We start from the raw sequence: 2800 nt of genomic DNA, 5'->3' as shown, positions 1-2800 counted from the left end.
TCAAGCCTGGGGAAGATCTAGAAATAGTATTCATATATAATTGCAACTTTTACAGAGACGATTTAGGGACAGGGAGTTTCACGAACCATTTCTGGTTTCAGAGCTGCTGCACTAGCGTAGGAGCAGAGGAAAAGCAAGCACGGAAAAGTTGTGGAAGGTTTGGTCACTGAGCTTTTTCCTCCTTCACTCCGGAGAAGCCTTGACAAGAGCCATAGTATGTTCTTCTTGTTGTATTTATCAGGGAGATGGGTAATTAGCTGTGTTTATCCGTAATTGAGACCGCTCCGAAGAGGTAGCGTTAAATCYAACGCTCGCTCCGAGCAGTGACCAGCCGTAGTTTGGGACTGGATTAGTTTCACTACGGTCTGGCACCTTCCCGTGTAGCTTCCTGACTAGCAGTTTTCTCAGTACGGGAGTATGGAGGGGGAACACAACAGAAAGAAACTCAATCCACTTTAGCTGAATTAAACTGCAGAGGCACTTTCATTACAGTACGTGCCTGCCGGTTGTGAGCACAGTCTCCTTTCTGAATTCCGCAGTTGCACATCCAACAGCGTAAGGAAATATCTCGCACAGAGTACTATCTAACTGCCTAATTCTTACATGATTATAAATATACACCGAAATCCCTGCAGACTGTATATTACCTGCACGTTTTAATTTCGAAAACAACACTTTCCCCGCTGAGATAAAATATTCAACCAGCGAGAATCATGCAAAGGCTTTCTATCCTTCAAGGTGAAATATGTCAGAAAAAATAAATGTAATTATTAAATATCACAAACTTTGAAGGCATCTCTCTATAGTCTTCTCGAAGAGCTAGCCCATATGAGARGAGAAAACGCCTTAAATCTCTAGTCGTACCCAGTGTGTTAGTCACCCATTTTTTTWAAAAAAATCTGCTTCTAAGTTTTGGTCAGTATTCTAGGCAAAATATGCTCAACAGATGATAGTGGAGATGCAGCCAGAAAACAACTCCAGCTATTTAAACTGCCAAATGAGACATAAAGCCGCATTGTAAAAATCATCTGGAAAACAGGTTTTCCTATTGAAGTCGCTATGTGTTAATTACTGTGATCTGGAAGAGCTCTGTATCTAAACGCCTGGAAGCCGACTTTCACCCCGCATATGTAAATGAAGAAAGCGCTGAATCTAAGCCAGAGGGTTCATGTTCGGATTCATTTCCGTGCATGCCTAGACATTAATATGTGTTCATGTAGGGTTCGTACAGTACGAGGTGTTATTTCCTTATAAAGAAACACCAGGTCTCGCTTTCCATTCTCCTTACAAAATTATTCACATTATTTATGCTACATTGAGCGATCTAATTTCTTCGTGATAGTCAGCTAATTGCTCTGGCAGGTAATTAGAAGCGGTTTACAACGCAAAGGGCTTTTGCGGTGCCCCTCAGATTATTAAGTTGCTCTGTAAATTATACCATATTTGCCGAAGAGAGGGAGGGGGAAGGGGCTAACGATCTTTTGAGAAGTTCTTCTCCTGCGAGCAGAGCTGAAACACGTACCCCCCCCCCCAACATTTAAAAAAATGGCGGGAGGGGGCTTTTCCAGGGCTCAGAGTCGAATTATTCTAAAGCACGCGATCTGAAGCCCATTTTGTTCGTGCTCACTGGTCCAGAATAACTTGGCCATAATGGCCGGGAATGGGCCAGGTCTGAAGCAAGCTTCCTGCGCCGTGGCAGTATCCAGCAGGCATGTGGGAAAAGAATGGCTTAAATGGGGACATCTGTTCAGTGTTGCTCATCTCGCTCCTACAGCCAGGTCAGGTTAAGAGGATAACCTGTTCGCCACCTTGCCTCCTTTCCGCGACTCTCCTGTCTCCCCTCCCTCTCCCATCTAGTTAACAGGGCTGCTGGGGTGGTGATGGTGGGGAGGGTGACCTAATTGCTCTGCCATATAGGCAAATAACGATGGGGAAAGGTGGCAGCAACATTCTAAGAGGAACAGTAAATATATCAATATTAGAGTCTGTCAAGACAAACTGCAGGAGTTCTGCTCAGCTAGAGGAGGCTGTGATGCAAACGAGTGCATGAGCCGACATGGAGAAAACCTTTCTGGCTTTTTATTCCGAAGGTACGTCTTTCTCTGAGGACTAGCGAGCCTTGCACTTCGTAACCGACAGAAAGATGATTTTTTTTCCGCTTTGTCACTTTTCTGCACTTGGTAGACTAYATAAATACATACATACATATATACCTGGAAAGCTTCCCTTTTCCTCTTTTCACGTGCTTTGCAGGATAGGATCCGTGGTGCTATAGGATTTGTATATGCAAGTGCATGTACAAACCCACATATATATATATAAACGCACATATACACGTGCACGCACTCACATACATATATATGTTCGTATCTACACACACACACACACACACATGTTTATATATAAATAACATGTATTTCGGGGCATGACCTGACTTTAGATAGCCTAACTAAATAGGAACGTCCTGGTTTGCACACCGATTTTTCAAACGTTTACTGTATCTTGTCACCCAGATGTAAAGCTTGTACAATGATTTGAACACATGTGTGGTTAAACCATCGGACCCAGAGCAGCTCCTAGATTATTTGTAATTAAACACAATTCCCAAAGTAACATTTATCTTCCCGAAACTGCGATTGCAATTGTCAACCGTCTGGAGGAGACGCGGGGTAATCTGGAAGCATTACCTCCTCTCCTAACGGAGCAGAATGAAAAGAAATCAATACCGCCGAGGAGAAGAATTTAGTAGTTTTTAACTGGAAGTGGTTACTGGGAGAAAGTGATATGTAATAGGAAAAAA

Source organism: Rhea americana, unplaced genomic scaffold, assembly GCF_003343005.1.
Source record: "Rhea americana isolate MKP2758 unplaced genomic scaffold, rheAme1 scaffold_381, whole genome shotgun sequence".
Taxonomy (NCBI): domain Eukaryota; kingdom Metazoa; phylum Chordata; class Aves; order Rheiformes; family Rheidae; genus Rhea; species Rhea americana.
Note: the sequence above shows the minus strand (reverse complement) of the source record.